General features: G+C 39.7%; 1 long non-coding RNA gene across 1 annotated transcript in view; it reads right to left on the bottom strand.

The window, feature by feature from the left end:
- The window catches only part of LOC136848270 (uncharacterized), a 101518-nt gene that overhangs the window by 64162 nt on the left and 24849 nt on the right, over nt 1-12507 (bottom strand). The window contains exon 3 of the long non-coding RNA XR_010855992.1: nt 10606-10653. This is a non-coding gene — a long non-coding RNA (uncharacterized lncRNA). The remainder of the gene's footprint in view (nt 1-10605; nt 10654-12507) is intronic.

Raw genomic sequence — 12507 nt, 5'->3', positions numbered from 1 at the left:
CCATAACCCGCCCTCTTCCCCCTCCCCCGACACCTCAAACTACTTTCAACAGACTTCGTTTCACTGCATTTCTTTTTCGACTGATTTGTTGAGTCCTCTTTCTCTCCCTTCGAATTCCAACTTCTTTTTTTTCTTATTCCAATTCCAACTCAATTTCCCTCGATTCCAGATCCCATTTTGGATTCATTCGGTCTGTTCCTTAATTTAATGTTTTGAGTTTGTCCTTTTTTTTTTTTTTTTTTTGCGAAATGTGAGAACGCCGCTGAAATAACAATGCTTGCAGTAACAGTGAGAAACTTTTCAGGCCGGTGAAAGTGTTAGAAAGTATTAGAAAGTGTATCAGAAAACAACGCGCTTAGAAACGTGATTCAGAGAGAGAGAGAGAGAGAGAGAGAGAGAGAGAGAGAGAGAGAGGGGGGGGCCTCTTAGAACATATACTAAAAAGTTATGAAAAACTTCCTACGTTCATGGAGGATCTGAGAGAGAGAGAGAGAGAGAGAGAGAGAGAGAGAGAGAGAGAGAGAGAGAGAGAGAGAGAGAGGTTAAAGCCCTTATAACAAAATGTACACAGGATTAGGCACATCTAGATTCTAAGCAAACCGCTAAAATTAATTCCTATAAAATTATTTCTTTTAATTAAGAAATTATCAGTTCATTTTATTGCCATGATTTTCAGATGCTAAAGATATAGTATACATGATGAAGAAAATATTTTAAAAGAAACATGAGTTTTAAAAGACGTGGGCATTAAAAGACATGAGCTCTAAAAGACATGAGATGTACAGCGTATTTTACATGTAATGAATTAATATTAATAAAACACAAAAAAAATTTAACAGACCTAATCAGTAAAATATGCTCTACATCTCATGAACGCACAAGACATTCGACTAAAATAGTCGAATATTCAAATTCCAAGTAATTATAAAGACATCTCTTTAGTGTATTTAAAACAAAATTTCATATAATTATAACAATATCTCATTTAGCGTATTTTAAGTGCAAATGTCATTAAAAATACCAATAATTTTACTATCAATAATTCTAATACCAATAATTTTAACACACGAGACGAGACCTAGACTTAAGAATAAATATTAACTTTTTAGCTTTCTGTAAAAGAAAACTATTGTGCCGGCTTTGTCTGTCCGTCCGCACTTTATTCTGTCCGCAAGTTTTTCTGTCCGCCCTCAGATCTTAAAAACTACTGCGGCAAGAGGGCTGCAAATTGGCATGTTGATCATCCACCCTCCAGTCATCAAACATACCAAATTGCAGCCCTCTAGCCTCGGTAGTTTTTATTTTATTTAAGGTTATAGAGTAAGCCATAACCGTGCCTCTGGCAACGATATAGGATAGGGCACCACCGGGCAGTGGTTAAAGTATCATGAGCCGCGGCTCATACAGCATTACACAGAGACCACCGAAAGATAAATCTACTTTCGGTGGCCTTAATAATACGCTGTATCGGCTGTACAGAACACTCGATTGCGCCGAAGAAACTTCGGCGCATTTTTTCTTTTTTTTTTTTTTTAAGATTTTGATATAACGAAAGCTTCCTCATTAGGCCGAGTCAGCTTTTAAAAGCAGTTGGGGGCTTGCCGCAGAGGTTCCTTCCTCTGCTTGCCTGCATTGCCAAATTACCAAGGCAATTGACGAGACCAGGGTACATTGCCTGATTCCTAAATAAACAAAGCAAAAAAAAAAAAAAAAATTGTGGGAAAGCAAAACCATTTCTTAACAGAGTTTAAACACGCGTCGACAGCGCCAAAATGAACGCTTTTATGGGATATTTAGAACATGCTAGGTAGGGCTCTCTCTCTCTCTCTCTCTCTCTCTCTCTCTCTCTCTCTCTCTCTCTCTCTCTCTCTCTCTCTCTCTGATGAAGAAGACTGCAAGTGTTCGAAACTTAGCACTTGGTAAATTGTACCTTGTAAAATGAAGAATCTGGAATGCAAACCATCCCGTTTTATTGAAGCCTAAGACGAGTAATAAGAATAATATATATATATATATATATATATATATATATATATATATATATATATATATATATATATATAATATATATATATATGTATATGTATGTGTATGTATACGTATATGTATCCAATGCAGCACGACGAAGGACGCGTGCTTGAGAATATTATAAAATCCACGTCAGAAGGTTTTCACTCACCTTCTGACGTGGATTTTGTAATATATATGTACATACGTATTTATATATCGGCTGGCACTACTTTGGATTATATGGACATAAACCTGACTGGTCGGGAGAAACAAACTAATGAAAAAAGGATGTACACAAAATTGTGACCATATACAAGTTTCCGGCATGTCTAAATTGGCTGGGACGAATGGCAAATACCTTTTAAAAAGAAAACTTTGTTTGGACGGTATGCAAATGCACAAAAACTTCTCCATTCACACACATACAAATGCACGACAATGCCTGCATTCATACATTGACAAATGCACAAAAAACTTCTTCATTCGCACATAAACAAATGTACGACAACGTCTGCACTCACTCATACACAAATGCACAAGATCTGCATTCACAAAATCTCAATCCTGACTTTATGTAGCTTTGTCCCATTTAGAAATATGGCAAAGTTTAAAAAAAAATTTCCCACTGAATGAAATACATTCTAAAAGAAAAAATTCTCATCGAAATTCTAACAGAATTAAGATCAGTTGCAAAGTAAATAAGTTAAACGCCACCGATTTAAAAAAACAAAATTAAAAATCACGATCAAAATATGAATTCAACAGCTCTGATAATTGTTCAGTCAGGTTTTCCACTGCTCCAAGTGTAATTTACACTAAACCAATTAGCGGAAAGTAATTTAATCGAATTCGGTGCACAAAATAACAATATCAACTGAACTAACGCTTTTTGGGACCCCAACGCGGGAACGACACGTTTGCCCAGCTGACTTTTTTGTTTTTTTTCCAGTTTTAAAAGAGAGTAAACATTCAAATGCAGGAATAAAGCACGTGAGAATTTATATATATATATATATATATATATATATATAGAGAGAGAGAGAGAGAGAGAGAGAGAGAGAGAGAGAGAGAGAGAGAGAGAGAGAGAGAGAGAGAGAGAGAGAGAGAGAGAGAGAGAGAGATGATGGGGGCCAAGCGTCAGCAAATTTTGCCAAAATTGCCAAAAACTATATTTTTTCGTAAATAAATTTGTCATATAATTACGACTGAAATCGTAAATAAAATGTATTATAACGTATTATGGCGTGGTCAGTAAGGGTATTTTATTAAAGTAGCTTCAATCATGCGTAATTTTATCTCAACAAATCCGGACAGCGATAAACATTATGCATTCTTTCGCGCATTCATGTATATATTAAAGAATAAAGCGTATGTGCAGAAAAATATTCAATATTAATGCATGAACTGAAGCCACTTCATACCGTAAAAGCTACAGGAACGAAATACCTGAACAAAATATTGCGTATATGTTTTGTGGTGAATTGAATCTTTAAAAAATCGAGTGTTAATTGTATTTCTTGTCAGCTACTGGTATCCCCTCTACAAGGTTTAAAATTATACTGAATCTTGCAACGGCAAGGCTATAACTCAGCTTTCAAGAATCTTGCCAAAACAAGCTATGAAAGTCTGACAAAGAGAGTCAGCAAAACCGAATGAAGGCCTTCACAAACATATTTACACATTATGATCATAGAAAATGTCATGCTTTAATGGGAACTAGTTTAAACTTTTCAACTATTCTCGTACCCTTTTTAACCATCTCTACTATCTCTATCCCTCTAAATGCCTAAAGTCGGAGGTATTACCATGCCCACCTCCGTTGGCGAACACAAGAAACTGTTGGGCACTATTTCATGACAAGGAAACTGTTTGGCACTATTTCATGACAAGGAAACTGTTTGGCACTATTTCATGACAAGGAAACTGTTTGGCACTATTTCATAACAAAGAAACTGTTTGGCTATTTTACATTACAATCAGATAACAATGTATGTCAAACTGGGGACCACTTTCAGGCTACATGTATGAATGAGCATCATAAAAGGGACGAGCAAGTTCAACTTGGGGTGGAAAAAGTTCCCGCAACCCAACGACAAAGTATTTAGATAAAAACACTTGAAAAAAATTAGCAGAGAGGAACTACGACCATTTAAAAACCTACAATATGAATTGGCCTTCTCCTTGGCTGATGGTGGTTCTCCATGAATCTGTGGGTGGTGCAAACTAAAACTATTTATTTCGGAAGGTTTCAAGTCAGACATCCCAGGAGACGACATGACTTTTTGTCGTAGTATCCCAGATTATAATAATAACATTTGACATCCGTTTTCTGTGAGCCGAACTCATAGAAAATGTACGGTGGAATTATGCTAAACTCTTCGTGTTAACAAATGTTCGACTTGAAGATCAAATCATTCCTGAAAATATCTTCAAATTAAGTCAGATTTATTTTTCGCAGTACTAGGATGGAGAAACAATATTTATCTTATCAGTTCCACGGCAGAAGAGCCACCCAGTAGTGTGTTAAACTTTAACTGGAATGAGCAAACTTAGTTTTCTTGTTAACATAATTGTTCCTCTCTGAAGGATTCCTATGCAAGTGTCTCGAAAGTTCATTCATCCGCAAATCATTCTAACTTTCTGTGCGATCCTCTTAACAATACTTAGCTCTAGATAATATTTTCAATTATAAAGTAAATATACCATATACTTAAATTTTTCATAACTCTAACAGTTCGACTGTTTAGAAGAATAAATGTATAAAAAATCAAAATCAAAATGGCAAATATATTAGTATAAAAATTGCAGTGAGGTAAAAACCTACTTCGGGGGGTCCAGCCCCGTACCCCTTCCTGGCCAGGTCAGGGCACAGCCTCCGAGGTTTGGTTAAGTTAAGGTAAGTCTGGGTAGGTCATGGTTCCTCTGAAATGCCTTCTACAGAAATGCCTGCTGGGCCTACAGTCACAGTCCTAACCCCTTACTCTGCATTCACTCCAAAAGGATGCGGTTGGAGAGTCTTTTCCGCATGTACCAGGCTACTATAGGCTATAAGGTCTACTGCTGGTTTCTTCCTTGAGGTTGTAAAATGACAGCAATGACTCCATTTCAATAATAATAATAATAATCATCATCATTATCACTGTTATGTTACGTAACGCCTCAGTGCAAGTTGCCTTCTGTAACTAGCCCGGGAAATTCCCTTATGGTGGAAGCGTTCAGTTCTTAGGTATTGCACAATGTTGCAGTGTATAAGCACAACCAAGTTATTCTCATGTTTAGTATTGAATCCTACATGGATTACCTCACAGACTTCAGGTCTGTAAGTTCAAACTCATGTAGTAGGATATGATTCCTTATTGTATGCTTAGCTTTGATGTTCATATATTTTGTATTGTATCATTTATACGTTTTTATATACCTTGTATCACTCTTCTTCGTGTCTCTCGCTACGGTGTTCACTGCCCAATAAACAGCAGTAGAACACTGCATTTATATCACCCTACATCCAGGAAGTTGAATTGAATATAGAATTTGGACCAAAGGCAAGGCACCGGGACCTATGAAATCATTCAGCGCTGAAATGGAAACTGACAGTAAAAGGTTTGAAAGGTGTAACAGGAGGAAAACCTCAAAGCAGTTGCACTATGAATCAATTGTTAGGAGAGGGTGGAGAGTAAGATGGAAGAAAGAGAATATGAAATGAGGTACAGTAAAAGCAACGAAAAGGGTTGCAGCTAGGGGCCGAAGGTACGCTGCAAAGATCCTTAAGTAATGATGCCTACAGTGCATCACATGAGGTGCACTGACGGCACTGACCCCCTACGGGATACATTCGGGATATTCAACGACGAGAATGGAATAGATATTAAAAATCGATCATTTCACCCAAACAGGTAATCACTGTTAAAATGAAAGGTAGTTACGTATTAAGTACCATACATACAGCAATCATCATCGCCTCATCTCCAGCCCCCATTCTCGCAGTTCTTAACAACGAAGGTCCCAAAAGCATTGCACGAATAGAAGGTATAACATGTAGGGGTGTATAAACATTTTTAATAGGGTAAGAACAAGCAGATTATGAAAAAATATACGTTTTTACGATTGTGGTTTTATTAGCTGAAACAGCAGTAGTAATATATAGATTCTTACAGAACACGAGTTAACATTTTATCTAGGGTAATAAAAGTTCTCATGTACAATTAATTCAACCTAACGCACAGACCATTTTTTAGTTTTCTGTAAAAGAAAACTACTGTGCCGGCTTCCTGTCCGTCAGCACTTGTCCTGTCCGTCCTCAGATCTTAGAACCTACTAGGGGGCTGCAAATTGGTATATTCATCACCCACCCTCCAGTCATCAAACACACCAAATTGCAGCCCTCTAGCCTCAGTGGTTCTGGTTTTATTTAAGTTTAAAGTTAGCCATAATCGTGCTTCTGGCAACGATATAGGATAGGCCACCACCGGGCAGTGGTTAAAGTTCCATGGGGCGTGGCTCATACAGCATTATACCAAGACCACCCAAAGATAGATCTATTTTCGGTGGCCTTTATTATACGCTGTGCAGAAAACTCGATTGCGGCGAAGAAACTTCGGCGCATTTTCTACTTGTTTTAATAACGCTCTGCATATTCTTCAATTTCCCAACTGGGAAAGAATCTGTTTTGGCCACTTAAACTGCAAAGTTTTAACCCCCAAGACCTAATACCTACGAGAGAGAGAGAGAGAGAGAGAGAGAGAGAGAGAGAGAGAGAGAGAGAGAGAGAGAGAGAGAGAGAGAGAGAGGAAATTCAACTTCCTCTGAAATTTAGGGGAATCAACCAGGCCGAAGAGCCACCTCGACCCAAAAGGGGAAGAAATTGCTAACTCTTAAACATCCGCGAGCTGGCATGGCTGAATGGCTGAACAGCCGCCCTTGAGGCCGATGGATGAAGAAGAAAACTTTTAAATCCTAATCTCTGTTGATTTCCTGCCAAGAATCTTCTCCAAAGGGAACTTATTACGCACGAATGACTTGAATCGACGGTTCCTCCCGCTGGAAGTTTTAAATGGAATTTTCTAAAACAAGAGAGAACACAACCTAAGCCTAATTTTAACCAATGTCTCCGTTGAGGCTTTACACGGCGCCCCCAACCACCCCAGGAGTCAATAATAAAAAGGAACGGCTAAAACAAATGCGTATAAGGATGAGGTTGCTAGGCCTATGTCCTCAAATCTGATTGCATTCTATCTCAGCCTATAAAAGTACCATTGAGTTAATGCACTGTGTTCGGCAACTTACGCCCTTCAGCTGATGTGTGTGTGTGTGTGTGTGTGTGTGTGTGTGTACTCCTAACCTACAGTCCCACCTCCTCTCCAAACAGCCGAACAAAACAAGAACGACCCGGAGAACACACAAGAACGACCTAACCCACCTCGACCTACATTGTCTCACTCCAGTTAAAACCTCCGGGTTATTTCCGGCCTTCCTCCCTCTCTCTCTCTCTCTCTCTCTCTCTCTCTCTCTCTCTCTCTCTCCAGGAGAGCACAAAACGCCCGGCTGAACGAGAGACGCCCCTTCAAGACGATAAGGCAATTCGCCATCAATGAGAGCACCTCTTAGCCCCACTCAGCCACCATCAGGAGGATGAAGGAGGAGTAAAGAGGAAGGAAGGATAAGGAGGCTGCCTCATGCACGCACCTTCTCCAGGTTAACAGGAGTCAATAGGATTACGGACTGACAAGACGGTGCGGTGCCATGACAGTAATTGCGTTTATCGCGTTTAAGAGGTTAGTGCCTGGCGTGCTCGCTCTCTCTCTCTCTCTCTCTCTCTCTCTCTCTCTCCTCACCGCCGAAGAACGCGGGCGGAGGGCAATTACTGAGGATAAGGCATTTGCCATTTTAATGAGCGATAAAGGTCCCTATTACCAGCGTACCGCGTAATGCTTACACAGAAGAGCTGCCGAAGGGGTAATGATGATACTGTGTATGTGTGTGTTTGAGAGAGAGAGAGAGAGAGAGAGAGAGAGAGAGAGAGAGAGAGAGAGAGAGAGAGAGACTGTTATGGCATGTATATCTTTCCCTTTTTAAAGAAAATAATTTTTCTTAAATATGGTACTATATATACATCCAGACACTTTTTTTTCTATGTAAGTGATATTACCTAAGCAACATGTGTATTTTTCGCGAGCAGACATTTCTTCATATTTAATATTTATATGACAATAATCTTTGTTAAACCTACAGAATACCATATTCAGCAAGTCAGTTAAAGCAGCTCAATTTAATACTCGACCGCGCACCAACGATGTTCGACCGTCAGCAATTTCCTACCGATATTAAGATCTTTAAATCCTCTCTCTCTCTCTCTCTCTCTCTCTCTCTCTCTCTCTCTCTCTCTCTCTCTCTCTCTCTCTCTCTCGAAAAATTATAAGGCATATAATCCTAACAAAATTCAGTTCGAAGTTTATAAGTGACAAGTAACGAAAACATAAATCAGTACACTTGAAAAGTTAGCTTTCATTTGTTACTGAATTTTGCAAGTTGCATATCTGCCGTAATTGGAAACTGCAGTATTAAATAGCTGCATATCTGCCATAGTTGGAAACTGCAGTATTGAACAGTTGCATAAAATGAAAGCTAACTTTTCAAGTGTACTGATTTATGATTTCGTTGCTTACAAACTCATAAATACTAAACTTGAATTTTCCATAAATAAAACGCAATAACTTTTGAATTTGAAACTCACATTTAAAATGAACGATTCGTCTACTGACGCAAAAACAATCTAATTACTCATTCAAAGATGATTTCAGAGAGACCCAAACATGTTACAACGTCAGTTAGATCAAAGTCAATCGCTCAATCAAGGGGCCACAATACTTTTACCTATTCAACTCTGATGCTGAGGGAAGTTTCGAATTACGCTGCCGAGAGGTGTAGGTGGTGGGGAGGAGGAAGGGGAAGAGGGGGAGGAAAGGAAGGTGGAGGGAGGGAGAAGAAAGGGGAGGAGGAAGAGGGAGGAAGTGCAGGGGGGAGGGGGAGGGGGAACATGGATTATCTTCCTCGTGAATAATTTGTTAACGCAACAGCACAGGAGGCAAGAATTCTAAACGTGATGCCCTCACAGCCAGAAGCGATTGGCTGGGAGAGAGAGAGAGAGAGAGAGAGAGAGAGAGAGAGAGAGAGAGAGAGAGAGAGAGAGAGAGAATATTATACTAATTTCCCTAGTATGCGAGGCGTATATTTCTGTTTTAAATTTTGTACGATGTTGGTCTACACACCTACAGTACACTGTAATCAAGTCCCAAAACGATATTCTTGACTGCTTCCTCAAGTTTTTCAAACAAAATTATCTTAGCAGTGGATCAGTTCCCATGGATTTGTACACCTGAATGCTGTACCGTCCTTTTAACACTGAGAAAAAAAACTTTCGTATTATAAGAGTAAAATGTGAGTACCGTAAGATTCAAACTATGCCGGAGATGTTCACGTCAGCGCTACGAGCTAGTACTAGCATCTGATGTTAATACCAACAGCAGTTCTGGAGCTTGAGACCAACGTCAGGTTATTTAAAAAACAGCCTTTTCGAGTTATCCGGAATGGACCATCACAGGGTATGAAACCGGTGTGTGTATCCACCGAAGTGCTAGTACTAAACACGGCGGAAGCTTTTCCCAATTTCTATGCTTGTGGTCGACAAATTATAAACGATATCTTCGTGAGGTCGTCTACTATATGAGTTTACCCTGGACTTTGACGAAGGCTGGTACATCCCGGGTTCGTACCCCATCACAGCTGTGACGCCCAAACCATGGGATGTAAAAATAAAAAGAATAGAAAATATGGAACGGACAAAAAAAAACCTGTGGAGCCAAAGAGGTGGTACTAGGCGTGACCCTTTAGTAATACCTACAGTGTGCTGCTTGTGACAGTGTTAGTTAATCCCTCCCCCACCTTCCGAGGACCTCGGGGCAGTGGATGAGATAAATGAGGTCACGTGCTTGCCCATGACTCTCAAGGCCTTCATTCGGACAACAGGCCAGCACCCACGACGGGAGCAATTGTTTACAATGACAAGTAGTTGGCTAACTGGTTTCCAAAGTACACCGTACCTCCGGGGAACTAAATCCCTCTGAAGTCTCTCTCTCTCTCTCTCTCTCTCTCTCTCTCTCTCTCTCTCTCTCTCTCTCAGCTTCCGTTTCAAAACATTTCCTCACAGTATCTTATAAACAAATAGTACACGATGTACGATTAATGATTTATCAATTTCGAACTCAATAAATACTTCACCGATTGGATTCAAAACATATCATCCGAAAACTGGATTGTCTGCTGTTCTAGGTATACATTATTACGCATACTTCGCAAGCAAAAGGATCCCAAGCAGTACAAGCGCTGTGCGGTTACCAAATAACGTTCAACATAACCCAAAAACTACAAACATGTTTTGAAGTTGTATAACCGTGTGCACTGGGATGTCAGAGGGTTTAACGAAAAGTTACTGATCACACCTCGACCGTATAATGAAACCTCTCTGGGCCCACAATAAGCAAAATAAATAATGTAATTTATACAAAACAACCCTTCACCTGACGTCTTGACTGCACTTACCTTTTGAAGTTTGCAGAATCAGTCATCGAGGAAACTGGACGACAGCACCTGAAAAAGAATCAGTCGCCATTAGTTGTGCAATAAATATTCCATCAAAATATGTGTTGGTGTAATCAGAGAATATGAAGGTCAAAACTGACATAATCATTGTCACAATGTGCTCTCTATCCAAAACAGTTAACAATAATTGATCTGGAACAAAAGTAATCAGAAACTCTCTCCCGGGAGATGAGGCCAGGAAGAGATATTAAATTTAAAATGCCATTAAGTGTGTTGTAAATGAAAGTACTAAATTTGTTAAATCAAAATTAGGCACCAGCATCTGAATCGGCTGAAAATCTTTAGAACTCACAGCATCAAATATACCAGAATTTACCAATACATTTCTCCCTTATTACACCATTTTACATGGGTCAACTGCTTGCATGATTGGGTGCAGATGCCATCATCTTATCTCAGCTGGAGAAAGACATCTAGAAGAAGACTTCCTAAGAAGATTGGATGAAGCACGTCTGCATATCTGACGACCTCTTACGACCACAGACCTCTTCAACCTATCACAGGCCCGCCACAGAAGAAGTTGAGGCAGGTATCCCCAGTGGGGTAGCACTTGCAAGAGAGGTTGCCAATACAGCAACAACAGGAACAATTGCAATGGAGGAATTGGTCAGAGAAGCTATGCTGAAGCACATGCATCTGTCAAGACGAAGGAAGATGTTGAGCTCTTGGCTGTGGCCAATTGCTCCAAGAGGGTAACCTGGGATGGCTCGCCTATTAACCTGAGAGAAGGCCACAGTATCTTCAGCAAGTTCTCCTGACTGAGATGCCTCAGAGTAGTCTGTACAACAACAACAGGACAAGCAGGGAAAGCTATCACACATCCAGTGTCTTGGCCACGGAGCAACCAGGTCAGTTAGCATCCAACAAACAAGTACCTTCCTTGGGCCAAGGGAAGAGCAGGCAGTCACTTTCCTGCCGGCAGAAGCAGACAACTGTCGTTGAAGGCCAGCAAAAGTTAACAACAGAAAGTTAAAAGAAGAAAGTACAGCATCTACAAGAGCAGTCATGATATTTCAAGCACAGCATATACATATGAACACCAAAGGGGCTCAAAAAAAGTGATGCTGGTAGTCTTTTGAATAAGTGTTTCTTATTACTGCTGAAGTCTGTAGCCTCCAACGTAGTTGATCTCTCTCACGATATAAAATCTGTTTTGAGGAGCAGCCATCAAAGCTTTGAAGAGCAGTCATCAAAGCTTAGCAACTGGTTTCAAGGATTATTCAAGATGATATGGTATGGAGAATTTACATAAATTCAAGACCCTTTCAAGGTTGTCTTGTGGCAGCACAGTCAACATATTATCTGCCAGCATGGACGAGTGTTGAACAGTGGTCTAAGACGAATTCCACTGGAAAGCTCATAAATTATAATTCTATTTGTAAGGCATATCATTTTGAAGGTAAGTTTGGTGTTCAAAGTAATGCGAAACTAAACATGGAATAGGACATAAAGCAACTGCATCCGGTTTAATTCAAAGATTTGTGACAAACAAATTGTTCATCCGCCCCACTAGGGGATATAATTGTTCATCCGCCCCACTAGGGGATATAATTGTTCAAAACGGGTGACATAATTGTTCAAAGGAACTAAAAAGCAACTTACTTATAAATTCAACTATAAGTGGATTGTTTCTTTCACCTAACCTTATTGCATAAATGTTTTATTCTCTACCTGTGGTTACCCAAAATAGTGGTCCTTATTAGGACCATAGTAAATTAGGTTACTCAAGTTGTGGGATGGGGAAAGTGGATCCCCTGTCCAGGGAAGGTGCTGTGTCTTAGGTTAGGTTAGGATGTATACCTTCAAAGTGGCTCTTACAACTTTTTCTTCTCCAGTTTGGCA

The sequence above is a fragment of the Macrobrachium rosenbergii genome, chromosome 18, assembly GCF_040412425.1.
Source record: "Macrobrachium rosenbergii isolate ZJJX-2024 chromosome 18, ASM4041242v1, whole genome shotgun sequence".
Classification (NCBI taxonomy): Eukaryota; Metazoa; Arthropoda; class Malacostraca; order Decapoda; family Palaemonidae; genus Macrobrachium; species Macrobrachium rosenbergii.
This window is presented reverse-complemented; position numbering and strand designations above follow the sequence as displayed.